General features: G+C 40.3%; 1 protein-coding gene across 3 annotated transcripts in view; it reads right to left on the bottom strand.

Annotated features, from left to right (window-relative positions):
• The window catches only part of STARD3NL (STARD3 N-terminal like), a 50,545-nt gene extending 43,992 nt beyond the window's left edge, over nt 1-6,553 (bottom strand). For 2 of the 3 annotated variants that reach the window (XM_007110535.3, XM_028490198.2), the window contains exon 1: nt 6,365-6,553. The gene's annotated coding sequence lies outside the window, so the exon portion shown is untranslated. Of the gene's footprint in view, nt 1-5,966; nt 6,117-6,364 lie in introns of those variants that run through there. The other variant, XM_007110536.4, reaches the window with a different exon arrangement.
• Between the last annotated feature and the right edge of the window lie 8,489 nt (nt 6,554-15,042).

The following is a 15,042-nucleotide window of genomic DNA, read 5'->3' as shown; positions in this document are numbered from 1 at the left end:
AGTTAAAGCGTACTCAACTGGTTACTGGCTGTTAAAAAAGTGAGGTATGGTTGTGGTTTATTTCTCCAGGATACAGCCATTGAATTCCAGAATTTATGTTTTCTCAATGTCATATAAGATATGGATTTTAACACCTGGACAAGCAGAGGTCATAAAAGAAACTGTTCAAAGTGTGACGGAGGGCCAGCCTACGTCTTGCACTCTCGGCTTATAAGAAAGCAAGACAACCATTTCTAGCTAGAAGCTCCAACCACCCATCCTTATTTTCAGAGCCTTCCAAGAAGCGAAACTTTCGCTCTCCACAGAGAATCTACCTCCTTGGCCCTCATCAAATGAACATACAATTCTCTATAATGTTACATTGCTGCAAAGTCTCCACAAAAAAAGACCACAAACTAATGGCCCGGGACCAAATCTTGTCCATATGTAGGTGATACTCTTTGCCTGTCTAGTGGCTTGCACGATGTTTTGTAAACACTGAATTGCCAATATTAAAAGATAAGAATTTGTTCACACAAATAAAATCCAGATTTCTAGCTTCTCTTGAAAAACAGGCAATTCTGGCAAGGCTCCCCCGTTCACTCCAGCCACCTCACAGCCCTGCTTGATGCCACTGGCATTTGTTTTGTCCCCTGGTTTACATGGGTCTTTGGATCCCTAACAGTTTACGCCCAGTCTGTTGGATGCGCTGGGCCAGGGTTCACAAAGAGCAGTGCCTGGTTTCACATCCAGTATGACTGTTGACTAGTTGTGTAACCTCGGACAAGTTACTTAACCTCTCTATGCCTCAGCTTCTCCTTCCATAAGATGAGGACAATAATATGACCCACCTTAGAGGGCTGTTGAGAGGAATAAATTAGTTTATACAAAGCAGTTGTTCTCAAGGTGTCTGGGCTGTGGAGGGAAGGACTCTGCTCACTAACCCCTTCAGGACAGCTGGCATTGTCTGGAGACATTTTCGGTTGTCACAGCTAGGGGAGGGGCCCCTGGTACCCAGCGGATAGAGCCCAGGGATGCTGCTAAACCCCTTATGACACACGGGACAGCTCCCCCCACAAAAAATTATCCAACCCAAAGTGTCAACAGTGCTGAGGATGAGAAACCCTGACACACAGCATTTAAAACAGCACCTGACACAGAGGAAGCCCTCTCTAAGGGTCAGTTTTTATTAATAATAACAGAAGCAAGTCCTGGCTGGTGCTCCAACCTCAGCTGGAGAAAATTCTAACTTCTCAAGAGCTCCTTGTGTTCCCTTGGAAGAATTTAACATACCATACAAATAGGAAAACGAACTTGAAATTCTCTGGTTCTACATCATTAATTCAGCAAGTGATTGATTAATTAAAGAATTATGAGAATACATTTTCCTGAAACAAAAAGCAAACAAGAGCATATGCTCTAGCGAGCAACAATGCTCACTGCCTGAAAAGTAAACCGTCCTGGAAAATAAGGGGCGTGGAAACCTGTGCTTACTGCAACTTAGAAGGCACTAGACTGAATTCCTCCAAACTCGAAGTTTAATCCAAAGGATGCCCACCAGTCCCAAGATATTTTTTGGAAAACTGTGATGAGAGGGGAAGTAGAAGAGAGAGGCGTTAAACTAAAGAGGCTGCCAAACCCAATACCAGCCAATGCTTGCCCAGGAAGATCCCACGGGCTTAAATAGCTCAATCCGGGATCCTTGGTGAGAGGTCCTGCTTTGACCGTGTGTCACAACAAGAGGTGTCTCCCAGATCCAGGGCAACTCACTAGCAAAGCAAGTGTAACAATCCGTCAAAGGCCTAAGCTGTACTGATGATACTCTCTTAACAGGCTACCAGGAATTCTGCCGCAGATCATCGGAACGAGCGCCGGCCCGCACTAGCCCCTGCTGCCGTGAACCAGGAGTGCTGATCAGGCTCCTTAGCCTGGCACTACAGAAAACTGGGCTTCAGTTTTCTCATCTTCACTATTAAAAACTGGAATTAACTGTTATTTTTTTCCAAAGCCATAAACACAGAGAACACTGATTTTTATTTGCAACAATGTGTCTTCAATATTTACAGGGCAAAGAGGTGAGCTCCTCTCAAGGGACCCCTTGGTAACTGTAGCAGTCAGACCCTTAAGTGAAACAGGAAAGAGGCTCTACTGAATCAAAGCCAAGAAAAGCATAACAACGCTTCCCGCAAAGAGGAGGTAATAAAAGCTCTACAAATCTAAAAGGGCTAAACTAAACTACAGGGTTCTATAATCTACAAAAGACTTTGCATGTCTAACATGAATTGTTAAGTCCCTTTTAAGCTCAAGTCAACATATATTTGAATACCTACATACAATATAGTGTATTACCAAAGATACCAAGATTGGTAAACTGTCACGAGAAAGACTACCAAAAATGCTGTGAAAGAAAAGGCTTCCATTAAAGAGATACAGGAAGTATCTCACTGAGAAAGGAGCATAGATGGAAACAGAGGCACAGGTAGAACTCTGGCTGGGTTTGCCCATCTAGAAGGCATCCCAGGCTGTAGGCAAGAGCACAAAAAATTGCACTAAAGCTGGAAAGGCCAGGGGCCCAATTTGGGGCACTGAGTTCCTGGTGGAAGGACAGTACTATAATTTGAGTCCAAATCATGACAGCCTGGACCTTCAGAAGGTGGAGGTCAGTTGCATGAATATTAAAGGATAGAGATACTCAGTCAAAACAGCCCGTAGATGACTTAAAGAGCAAAAGCTCTCTCTTGGCAAAATTTAAATATCTTCCAACGTTTAAGAAAGAAGGTGCTACTAATTCTAATAACATTATTCTGATTTGACTAATAGAAAAGACAATCTCCACTAAGTTACAGGAGAGTCAAAAAGCCACCAGAAAGTAAATTTAGCTATTTGTTAATTTACTATTTTTCATCAACCATATCCCAATCATAATTAATAAAATAAGCAAACCTTAGAAATAAAGAATGGGTATTTTTATTTTATTTTTTTGTTTGTTTTTTGTTTGTTTGTTTTTGTTTTTTTGTGTGTGTGGTATGCGGGCCTCCCTCTGTTGTGGCCTCTCCCGCCGCGGGGCACAGGCTCCGGACGCGCAGGCTCAGCGGCCATGGCTCACGGGCCCAGCTGCTCCGCGGCATGTGGGATCCTCCCAGACCGGGGCGCGAACCCGGTTCCCCTGCATCGGCAGGCGGACGCGCAACCACTGCGCCACCAGGGAAGCCCAAGAATGGGTATTTTTAAATTGTAGAAACAAAGTAGCCCAGTTTCTAACCATATAATTTAGGAACTGATTTTTACTCATTTTTTAAAAATGATAATACATTACACTAAGAAAGAGAAGTTGTATTCCTAAGCTGACCCAACAGCTTCCTCAATCACGGGAAGAAACTCTACTTGCCAGCAGAAACTATGAGCCAGCAAACACTCGGCAATATTCCCATACTTGTACGCAAATGGTTAAAGCTGGGAAAACAGTAAATTTAAAACTCCCTTACAAAGATTTGTGAAGTTAAAACTTAAATTTTAAAGTCATTTTGAAACCACTTTCTACTAAGAAAACCAAGATTCATCCAGAATGTCTACACCTGATCACTGCTGAAAAAGAGAAGTAAAATAAAACAAGGGGTTATTTTATCCTGAGAAGCAGCACTGTTTCATCTTTTAAAAATTGCCTTGTATGAGTTTATGGACAGTAAATTCATGATGTTGAAATATTATATTTTTGTGTATGCAGAAACTCCTTGTGAAGGGACTTTCATGAAGTATAGCAGAAAAACAAACAAACAAGCAAACAAAAACACTAGGCTGAGAATCAGCAGGGCGAGAATCTGGTGCCAATGCGGCCTTGAAAAGCACTGAATATCAATGGGCCTCCACAGTCTCACCTTTAAACTAAGAGGATTGAACCACGAACCCTAAAATGCTATTTCATAAAATATTAATTTCAAATAATAGAGGTTTGGAGTTGTTATGTACTCGGGAAGCGGCGAGGTGGAGTAGCATGGATTAGGCTTTGGGGGCAGGCTAACTGGTTTCAAACCTGGGCTCCCTCAGTACCAGCTGGGTGGCCTGAGGCAGAAGTTTCCTCTTCCACCAAGAAGGGGTAACATTTACATTTGCAGTAGAAGGTTAGAAGGATCAGAATGTATATAATGCACCTGGTACATTGTAGGCACTAAATAAAGGCAGACGTTAAGTCTCTGGTCAGTAATAAAAGTTTTAATGGAAAACAGTAATCCACTTGACAATGCAGTTTCCTAGAACTCCGTGTGGGGAAGTGCAGGGACTTAGAGCCTGCACATCAACACTGGAGAGGACTCGTGGTTGGGAGCAGGAAGGATAAAAGCAGGGAGTGGAAGTTAAGCAGAGGCTCAGAGTCCAGCCAGTAATAAGAATGAAAAGGAGAGAAACCAGCTTGGGACACAGTGCTTGAGGGAAGAAGACATTTTTCCATTAAGAAAGAGGACCATCAGTAAAAAATATATACATATAATGATTTGCTACAGTGATTTCATAACCAATATAAAGCAGAGAGCTGGTTAGCTTCTATGAATGTCACTTTAAAAAAATGGAGAGCTTTGGGGGCGGGGCGCGGGGAAGGGTGCAAAAAAAAAAAAAAAAAAAAGGAGAGCTTTGACTATATCTAAATCCTATTTCCTTTGTCTGGCTGCAATTCTTACCTGGGGTTCAGATGATCTCAGTCCTGCCTACCTCTTGAGTGTCATCTCCTCCCCGTGTCTCCTCATCTCCCTCTCCCCTAGGTTCACCTCACTCCAACCACACAGCTTCTCATCTATCCCTGGAACATGCCAAGCTCCTTTTTCCTTCAGCTCCTTTGCACTGTTATTTCTGCTTGGAAACTTCCAGCCATCTTCCCATGGCTGACTCATTCTAAACACTCAGGTCTCCTCCAAACTTCCTCAAGGAAATCTCCTCTGACCACGCATATCTAAATTTCCCTCCACATCCCAGTCACGCTCCAGCCCTTTCCCCTGTAATATTTTTTTCTAGCATTTATCATTATCTAAAATTGTCATTTTTGTTTATATATTTATAATATCTCCACCAAAATGAAAGGTCTTGAGGGCAGGACCCTTATCTAAATGTTTCGGCATTCAATCCCCAACATCTAAAACAAAGCATGGCATAGATGAGGCACTCATCAGATAAATTTGTCCAAAGACTAAATTCAAATGATAATAACCACTCTTCTGTGAACCTAAGTAAGGAAAAGTCCCCTGAAGCGGCTTTAATTTCATTTCTTTAATGCAGTTTTATGCAATAATGCAGTCTTAAAAGGTCAATGTCTGAGACAGCAAGATTTAAAGAGAATAAATTCTTCACAATACAAAATACTACATATGGATACATATATCCTATAGTACACATTTTCACTTTATGAGCATGAATTGTGCCCCACCTTATTAGAACCCATAAATAAAGCAACGGTACCCTAAGTTGTTTTGTTTTGAAAGGGTGTATGGGTAGACAGTGTGTATATATATATATATGTGGGAATTATCTTTCAGAACCCTTCTCAACAAAGAATTCTGAGAAACAAACAACTAATTCCAGTATTAGTATTGAGAGGTTCGACCTGTTACTTTGTTACCTTGCTAAACTTATCCAAACTATTACTGAGTCAAGTGATGAATTCAGTGATTCCATCTGTGAAACAGAAGACAAATGACATGGTGAACAACTGGCACATGAAGAGAGTGATAAGAAAAGTTCCACAATGTTAACTCATGTTTGAACTGAGAGAGAGAGAGAGAGAGAGAGAGAGAGAGAGAGAGAGAGAGGGAGAGAGAATCCCTTTCTAATCCTAAAACAAAAGTAAGCATGCTACTGAGATTTCAAAATATGGCCAGATACCCATGAGTGAGCAAAGCAGTGAACTGAAACCAGAGACAGAACATTCGTGACTTGAGCTTTAATTTTTCAAGTTTGTTTCGAACACAGCTTTTCTTGATGAATAAAAGAGGTCAGTAACCGACCTTGTCTGTATAATCCACGCATCAGCCCAGTCACCATTCTTGGTCATTCTGTAGGGCCCAAGGGGCCAGCACCAGTCTGGACCACACCGAGGGCTCCTCGGGGTCCGCAGGATTAAGGAATGGAGACCTCGCTACCTGCATCCATCCCCTGCATCCCAGCCCAAACCCTGGATGAAAAGGGGCTCCGCAATCTGCAACTTCACTTTTGTACCCTTTATAAATACAGCCTGCCTAGCCCCTCCTCCTCCCCGGAGGACGGCGAGGGCTCAACAAACACAACCGGATGCTCGGCTCTGGCCTCCGTTCGCGGGTCTCCAGTGAGTCCCGGGCAAATCATCTGATCCCGGATGACTCAGTTTTCCAATCTGTCAAATAGGGTGACGAGAAACTCAGCCTACCTCATCGGGTGGTTCCGGGCCGGCCGCCCTAGGCTGGCCCGGCGACAGCGGCTCTGTGGCTGCGGCCGCTGCAGTCTTCGCGGGCGGAGGGGCGGGGCTCGGCGGGGCTGGACCGGGAATCAAGCCCTGCAGACGTCGCGCAGCCCACCGCCCGCGGACAGCAGCCCCCGGCTTCTCGAGTACCCGGCCCGTGACGTCAGCACGCTGACGTCGACGCACAGAGGCCGCATCTCGCCCGAGGGACCAAAGACCAGGCAGAGGGCCTGAGTGCCCCCCCGTAGCCGAGCAGCGATTGGTGGTTGACTCTGTCAATCATCTACTTCCCAGTAAGCGTCGCGGGAAGGCGGGAGAGGGCGGGCCGGCCTGCCCTGAGGAGAGAGTGGGAATCTGGAACTCCGGCTGGTTGGATTTGCTACAAAGCCGTACCACACCGTTTTGTGACACGTCGCTTCTCCCTCCTCAACCACCCTTCTTCCGCCTTCCTCCAGTCTCTCGGTGGGGATTTAGGCTCCAGCTCAGGAAAATAATCATGGGACTGGATTTCAGGGCCTCTGGGCTCTCCAGGAATGAAAAAGTAGGACATTCAGTTTCTCTGTTCAAGAATCACCTCAGCTTTGACTTCTCCTTAGACCCCTCCAGACTTAGGACACACCCTTTCTCTGCGCTCCTATCGCATAACTAACACCTCAGTCTTAATATAGTAGTCACATTCAATTACATTTGTATCGGTTTTCGCACGAAGTTGGAATCCTTTAATCATTGTTTGACTTCACATTATATATATATATTTTTTTTTTAATTTTATATTTTGCAGTACGCGGGCCTCTCACTGCTGCGGCCTCTCCCCTTGCGGAGCATAGGCTCCGGTCGCGCAGGCCCAGCGGCCATGGCTCACGGGCCCAGCCGCTCCGCGGCACGTGGGATCCTCCCAGACCGGGGCACGAGCCCGCGTCCCCTGCACCGGCAGGCGGACCCCCAACCACTGCGCCACCAGGGAAGCCCTTCACATTATATTTTAATGAACCTTTTTTTCCAATAGATTCTACAGTTACATCGTTCAAATACAGGAAGGAATAGAAGGTTACAGAGTAAATGTTCTTCCACTTCCAGGTCCTCAGGCACTCGGTTCGCCTGATGAAGTCAGTGCCTGAGTCAGGGTTGCTGATAGTCATGTTAAGTTACACATAACCATAAATGTAAACATCACACATTAGGCTAATCATTTTCAGGCAGGAATTACAAACCAGTCCCTATATGGTGACTCCTAGTTCCTCTGCATCTAAATATGTGTAGATGTAATTTTTTTTCCCCAATCAACATTATATCCTCGAGATCTTTCCGTATCTCTATATAAATTTATCTCATTCTTTTAAAATACTACGTGGTAGTTCTCAGAACCAATAGATTTAATTTATGATTCCCTTACCCTCGGACATGTATCCATAGTTTGTTTCTTTTTTGGTTTTTTGTTAGAAGCGTTGCTACCTTCAACGTGTTTGTGCCTTTTTGCACATATATCCAAGTGTTCTCTAGGTAGAGATACTAACGTGGGTGCGCTGGATAGAGTATGCACATTTGCAATCTCAGTAGATTTCCCTCTGTTTACTCCTAAAAGTAGCTGTTACAACTAACATTACTACCGTAAATAAATGAGCACCCCTTCCCTGCACCCTCGCCAAAACTGATGAAATGTAATTTTTAAAATTTTCTGAAAGGATGTGCGAAAAATTGTTAAGAGATAACATATGTATAAAAGTGCGATAATCCTGAGCACGTACCTTGGTAACAAAGTAAACGAACATGTGTTACCACCTCCTAGACCAAGATGTTAAATGTTTACCAGCAATATAGAAGCTCTCCTCGTGCTCCATCTTAGTCATTGCAACCCATACAAAAATGGTCACTGTTCTGAATTTTATCACCAAAATTAGTTTTGCCTGCTTTCCAATGGTTATAAATGGCCACACATAGTATGTACTCTCGTGTGGCTCTTTTCACTCAATAATATGTTTGTAAGATTGATCCATAGTAAAGAATATAGTAGTAGTTTATTCATTTTCATACTTGTATATATCCCCAGATTTCTTTATCTATTCTAATATTGCTTAACATTGGGTTGTTTAAAGTTTGGGGTGACTACAAATGATGAATATGTAGTCAATGACTACAAATGTGCTGCTGCTATGAATATTCTTATACCTGTCTGCTGATGTGCATAGTTACACATTTGATTTTGATATATACCTAGGAGTAGTATTACTGTGCCACAGGATGTACATATATTCAGTATTAGTAGACACTGCCAAATAGTTTTTTGGTTTTGTCAATTTACAGTCCACTAGCAGTGAATGAAAATCCCAGTAGCTCCACATCTTTGCCAGCACTCGATATTCTCAGTTTTGTGTTCATCTTTTTTTGTTGTTTGTTTTCAACTTTATTGAGACAAACAATATACAAAAAGTTGCAAAGATTTAATGGATACATTCTAATGAGTTTGGACACATGCATAGACCTGTGATACCATTACCACAAACAAGGTAATAAACATATCCATTGACAAAACTCTAATTCACAAAGATCCATGTACCCCTATGTTCATAGCAGCACTATTTACAATAGCCAAGACATGGAAATGACCTAAATGTCCATTGACAGATGAATGGATAAAGAAGATGTGGTATATATCTATAATGGAATACTACTCAGCCATAAAAAAGAACGAAATGATGCCATTTGCAGCAACATGGATGGACCTAGAGATTATCATACTAAGTGAAGTAAGTCAGAAAGAGAAAGACAAATAGCGTATGATATCACTTATGTGTGGAATCTAAAATATGACACAAATGAACTTATCTATGAAACAGAAATAGACTCACAGACATAGAGAACAGACTTGTGGTTGCCAAGGTGGAGGGGAGAGGGGGAGGGATGGATTAGGAGTTTGGGATGAGCAGATGCAAACTATTATATATGGAATGGATAAAAAATAAAGTCCTACTGTGTAGCATAGGGAACTATATTCAATATCCTGTAATAAACCATAATGGGAAAGAATATTAAAAAGAATTTATATATATATGTGTGTGTGTATTTAAGTACACACACACACACACACACACACATATATAACTGAATCACTTTGCTGTACACCAGAAACTAACACAACATTGTAAATCAACTATACTTCAGTAAAATAAATTTTTAAAAAAAGTGTCCATCACCACTAAAATATTTCTTGTGTCCCCTTGCTTTTTTCTTTGTGGTAAGAACACATAGCAAGAGATCTACTGTCCTAAGTTTTTAAGTAAACAACAACCTATGTTAACCATGGGCTCTATGTTGTACAGCAAATCTCTAGAGCTTATTAGTCTTGTATATAACAGTAACTTTATAACCATTGAAAAATTCCCCATTTTCTCCTGTCCCATCTTCTGACAACCACCATTCTATTGTCTGCATCTATGAGTTTGTACTAAATACTTGATTTAAGTGGAATCATGCAGTATTTATTATTCTGTGACTGACTTATTTCCAGGCCTAATGTGTTCCATGATGATGTCGCATCTCCAGCTCCTCCCTCTGAACTTTGTGTGAGCCGCGGGCTAGGCTGGACTTTGGTGTCTGCCTTTCAGATGGTTGGCGACATAAGAGGGCCACGTGTGTGCAGGTAAGAGGTGCTGCTACAACTGCAGGTCTCCCTCTCCCCATCCCCAAGTACAGCTCAACTCAGCCCTCACCTCACACTCCCCCAGGCCAGGCGCCTGAGCCCAAAAACTTCTCTGCCCGCTCCAGGTTTGGGCTCTGGGACGCCACAGCTGCTGAAGCAGCCCATGAGAGATTTTAGCCCTAAATTTTGTATTCCAGAAATCTTTAGGAATTATCTAGAAAAGACAGATGCTGTAAAGAGAAAGTGATTATTGAACCGAATGAAGCAATGTCAGAGTAAGAAGATGTCTCTGGTTGTGCAACTGATCTATATCACATGCCTTTTAAGCAACTGGAACTCGATGGTGCAATTATTTGTCACCCAATTGAATCTGAAAGGCAAGAAATACATGGAGTAGCACTTTAGCTTTTGCTTCAGTCAAAGCAGTTGTTACTTAGATAAAAGGACATTTAAAATGAAAAATGAATTTTGATAATAATGTAGAGGTATACATAATATTTACTTCTAGGTCCATCCGTGATGTCCCAAACAGTAGGATTTCCTTCTTTTTTAAGGCTGAATTACATTCTGTTGTATGCATATACCACATTTTCTTTATCCATTCATCTGTTGATGGAAATTTGGGTTGTTTCCAAATCTTGACTGTTGTGAATCATGCTGCAATAAGCATGGTAATGTAGATATCTGTTTAAAATCCTGATTTCACTTCTTTTGGGTATATATCCACGAGTGGAATTACTAGATCAGATGGTAAAAGTAATAGAAAATATGAACAGACTAATAACAAGTAAGGAAATTGAATTAGTAGGAAAAAAAACCTCTCAACAAAGAAAAACCCAGGATCAGATGGCTTCCCTGGTGAATTCTACCAAACATTTAAAGAAACTTAACACCAGTCTTTCTCAAACTTCTCCAAAAAATTGAAGAGGAGGCAACATTTCCAAATCCATTTTACAAGACCTAATTACCCTGATACCAAAACCAGAAAAAGACATTACAAGAAAATTGCAGCTCCATATCTCTGATGAATGTAAATGCAAAAATTTGTAACAAAAATTCTAGCAAACAGAATTCAACACTACATTAAGAGTATTATATGCTATGATCAAATGGAATTTATTTATGGGATACCAGGATGGTTCAACATATACAAATCAACCAGTGTGATATACCACATTAACAAATGAAGGATGAAAATCATATGATCATCTCAATAGATGCAGAAAAAACATTTGATGATATTCAACATCCCTTCATGATAAAAACTCTTATTAGGTATAGACAGAATGTACCTCAACATAATAAAGACCAAATATTAGAAGCCCACAGCTAACATCATATTCAATGGTGAAAAATTGAAAGCTTTTCCTCTAAGATCAGGAACAAGGCAAGGGTATCCACTCTCACCACTTGTATTCAACGTATAACATAGGCAGTCCTAGACAGAGCAACTAGTCAAGGAAAAGAAATAAAAGGCATCCAAATTGAAAAAGAAGAAGTAAAATTGTCCCTATGTGCAGATGACCTGATCTTATATATAGAAAACCCTAAAGATTATACACACACACACACACACACACACACACCTATTAGACCTAATAAACAAATCCAGGAAAGTTTCAGGATACAAAATCAATATACAAAATTTAGTTGCATTTGCATACACTAACAGTGAACTACCAAAAAAAGAAATAGGAAGATAATCTCATTTACAATAGCATCAAAATCAATAAAATATTTAAGAATAAGTCTAACAAAGAATGTGAAACTACAATACACTGATGAAAGATATTAAAGAAAACACAAATAAATGGAAAGACATCTGTGTTCATGGATTGGAAGACTTAATATTATTAAAATGTTCAGACTACCCAAAGGAATCTATATATTCAATGCTATTCCCATTAAAATTCCACTGGCATTTTTTTTTACAGAAATAGAAAACAATTCTAAAATTCATATGGAACACGGAAAGACCCAGAATACCCAAAGTGACCTTGAGAAAGAACAAATCTGGGGACATCACACTTCCTGATTTCACAATATATTACAAAGCTGCCATAGTTAAAGCAGTATGATACTGGGATAAAGACAGACATATAGACCAATAGAACAGAATAGAGATCCCAGAAATAAACCCACACACATATAGGTAACAGATCTTCAAAAAGGGCACCAAGAATACACAGTGGGGAAGGGATAGTCTCTTCAGCAAATGGTGTTTGGAAAACTGAATATTCACATGTAAAGGATGAAAATAAACCTCTATCTTACAACATACACAAAAATCAATTCAAAATGAATTAAAGATTTAAACAAAAGATCTGAAACTAAAAAAACTCTTAGAAGAATATGGAAAAAGCTTCATGAGAGTAGGCTTGGCAATGATTTCATGGATACGACACCAAAAACACAGGCAACAAAAGTAAAACTAGACACGTGGGACTATGTCAAACCAACAAGGTTCTGCACAGTAAAGGAAAAAATCAACAGTGAAAAGGCAACCCCAAAGTAGAAGAAAATATTTGCAAACCATATATTTAATAAGGCATTACTTTCCAAAAATTATAAGGAACTCCTACAACTCTTTAACAAAAACCCCCAAATAACCCAATTTAATGGGCAAAGGATTTGAATAGACATTTCTCCAAAGAAGACATACAAATGGCCAACAGGTATATGAAAAGGTGCTTAATGTCGCTAATCATCAGGGAAATAAAAATCAACCAACGTGAGATATTACCTCACATCGGTTAGGAAAGATATTAACCAAAAAACATGTGTTGGCAAGGATGTGGAGAAATTGGAACCCTTGTACACTGTTGGTTGGAATCTAAAATGGTGCAGCCACTATGGAAAACAGCATGGAGGACCTTTGGTAATGTTATACATTCTGATGCATCTGTAGGTTATCACATTATGGATTTAATTTGCGTTTTTTGGATGACAAAAAGTTTTTGGCACCTTTTCATGTGTCTATATATCATTTGGATATTGTGAAATGCCTTTTCAAGTCTTCTGCCCATTTTAAAATTAGGTTATCTGTCTTTTTCTTACTGATTTCTAGGAGGTTTTCTATATTCTAGATATGATTCTTTGGCAGATAATTGTATTGTGGATATTTTTCTTACTCTGTGGCTTTTTCACTGAAAAATGAATCTTTGACTTATTAGAATCTTCTGCAAGTTAGTACTTTCCCTAGTTTCCAGACAATACAAGGACTTTAGAACACCTTAATTTCATTTACCCAATTCCTGATTTTTGTGCAATTGTCACTTATTTTAATTCTGTTTAATCATTTTAAAACCCAACAAAATATTATTTATTTTAAACAGACAATATTAGTTTAGATTTATCCTTATATTAATGCCTCACTTTGCTTTTCATTGCTTTTTGCATTTCTGGGATTAAATTTGAAATCATTTCATTCTTTATTAAGTTTTAGAGCATATCTCCTGGTGACAAAAATCACTACCAGTCTATCTAAGATGAGATACCTAAGCTATCTTTCTTGGCTGCTTTGGATACTCCCAGATGCTACTGTTTCCTTTTCAAACTTAATCCAGCACTGTGGTTATTCATGGTGGGAAGTTGGTCTGATACCATATACTCAATTATAGCTCAAAATGGGTTGAGCATGTTGACAGGTGTGAATAATATTATTTTAGTGAACCTTAGGCTAGAATAGCACTGTGCACCATAAGAAAATTATTTTTGAATGTCAGTGGTGAAAATGGCAGAGTACACATGTTCAATGGCTTATCCCTCCACAGAAATTTTGAAAAATTAAGCAGAAACAGTCAGAATCAATTTTTCCAGAAGTCAGGAAAACAGGCAAAGGTTTCAAACAACCAAGCAAGTGCTGAATCAAGACAAGGCAACTTTATAATGGTAGAAGGGTTTGGGGTGGTTTTACTTGCCCTTGACAAGCCCCCTCCCATGTACTGCAGTGGTCTTAAAAATATGAAAATATTTACTTAAAGAGATAAACTGTAATTTGGATTTTTAAGGATATAAGTGATATAAACCTGTAAGACGATAAGTGGAAGATGGAGGACAAGCATTATAGGAAGAGAAATGGCAGCAGTAATGTGTGAGTAACCTTGAGGGTAGCCATGATTGAATGGTACATGAAAGTATAGGTCTCTGAATTATCTAAATTGAAAAGTCACTTTAGGTTCTGAGAGGGCCTATGGTTGGTCATATGATGAAAGGAGGGATTAATGCATTTTTTCCTAAAATTCTTCTTATATTTCCTTTATCACTAGTTTGTAGCTAAAATAATCTTAGGAGCTTGTCTAAAAGGGACAATCCTTTTAGTAATTTAATAATTAGACACATTGTTACCAAACCAAACTCGGGTCTCTTTGTCCAAAGTGCAGCAAAGCCAATCCACTGACACCAGGTTGTGGTGAAGGAAAGTACAGCTTTTACTGCAGGGTACCAAGAAAGGAAAATGGGTAGCTTGTGCTAAAAAGATTGGAACTCCCCAGTGGCTTTCAGGAAAGGGTTTTTAAAGACAGTGGGAGGGAAGGGGTCATAGGATGTGTGATCAACTCGTGCACAATTCTCTGACTGGTTGATGGTGAGGTAACAGAGTGAAGTTTTGGGAATCTGAATTATCAACCTCTGATTCCAACTGGTTGGAATCAGTCTACATGTTGGTGGTCAGCAAGCAGTTTAACTTCTTCTGCCTTGTGGAGGTTTAGTATCTGTAAAATAACTCGAGGATATGGCTCAGGATATTATCTGTGGCCCTAGGGAAGGGGTCATAGGATGTGTGATCAACTCGTGCACAATTCTCTGACTGGTTGATGGTGAGGTAACAGAGTGAAGTTTTGGGAATCTGAATTATCAACCTCTGATTCCAACTGGTTGGAATCAGTCTACATGTTGGTGGTCAGCAAGCAGTTAACTTCTTCTGCCTTGTGGAGGTTTAGTATCTGTAAAATAACTCGAGGATGGGCTTCCCTGGTGGCGCAGCGGTTGCGCGTCCGCCTGCCGATGC

Source organism: Physeter macrocephalus, chromosome 5, assembly GCF_002837175.3.
Source record: "Physeter macrocephalus isolate SW-GA chromosome 5, ASM283717v5, whole genome shotgun sequence".
In the NCBI taxonomy this organism is placed as follows: Eukaryota; Metazoa; Chordata; class Mammalia; order Artiodactyla; family Physeteridae; genus Physeter; species Physeter macrocephalus.
This window is presented reverse-complemented; position numbering and strand designations above follow the sequence as displayed.